Consider the following 1,067-nt stretch of genomic DNA (forward strand, 5'->3'; position numbering starts at 1 on the left):
AGGAAGGAAGGAAGGAAGGAGATGGGAAGGTGAAGGAAGAAGATGGGAAGGAAGAAAAGGAAGGAAGGAGAGATGGGAAGGTAGAAAGGAAGGGGAGAGATAAGGAAGGAAGGAAGGAAAGAGATGGAAGGGTAGAAAGGAAGGGGAGAGATAGGAAGGAAGGAAGGAAAGAGATGGAAAGGTAGAAAGGAAAGGGAGAGGTGGGAAGGAAAAGAAGGAAGGAAGGAAAGAGATCGATATGGAAGGAAGGAGAGATGAGAAGGGAGGGATGCAAGGAAGGAGAGAGATGGGAAAGGAAGGAAGGAAGGATAAATGAGGGAAGGGAGGGGGCTGGTTTCTCTCTCAACTGCAATTCTCCCTTCTTCCTCTTTGCAGGGAGCGGAATGACCCCCGGGGCCGCCAGTTTCTCCCCCAGCGCGGCTTCCGATGCCAGTGGTTACAGCCCTGGGTATTCCCCTGCCTGGTCGCCCACCCCAGGCTCCCCCGGCTCTCCGGGACCTTCCAGCCCCTACATTCCGTCTCCAGGTACGTGGCTCCCCCAGTCCTGCAGTCCGTCCCAGTGCTCTCCTCAGAGTGTGGAATCCTGGATTAACGTCGGTTTCCTTCTGCCTTTCCAGGTGGTGCTATGTCTCCCAGCTACTCCCCAACCTCTCCCGCCTACGAGCCACGCTCGCCTGGGGTGTACACCCCGCAAAGCCCCAGCTACAGCCCCACCTCCCCATCCTACAGTCCCACCTCTCCTTCGTACTCTCCAACAAGCCCGAATTACAGCCCGACCAGCCCCAGCTACAGCCCCACCTCCCCGAGTTACTCTCCAACCAGCCCCAGCTACAGCCCGACGTCGCCCAGCTACAGCCCAACCAGCCCCAGCTACAGCCCAACTTCACCTAGTTATTCTCCAACCAGTCCCAGCTACAGCCCGACGTCGCCCAGCTACAGCCCGACGTCGCCCAGCTACAGCCCAACCAGCCCCAGTTACAGCCCGACGTCTCCCAGTTACAGCCCAACCAGTCCCAGCTACAGCCCGACGTCGCCTAGCTACAGCCCGACGTCCCCCAGCTACAGCC

Source organism: Protobothrops mucrosquamatus, unplaced genomic scaffold, assembly GCF_001527695.2.
Source record: "Protobothrops mucrosquamatus isolate PMUCROS unplaced genomic scaffold, P.Mucros_1.0 scaffold14048, whole genome shotgun sequence".
NCBI classification, from domain to species: Eukaryota; Metazoa; Chordata; class Lepidosauria; order Squamata; family Viperidae; genus Protobothrops; species Protobothrops mucrosquamatus.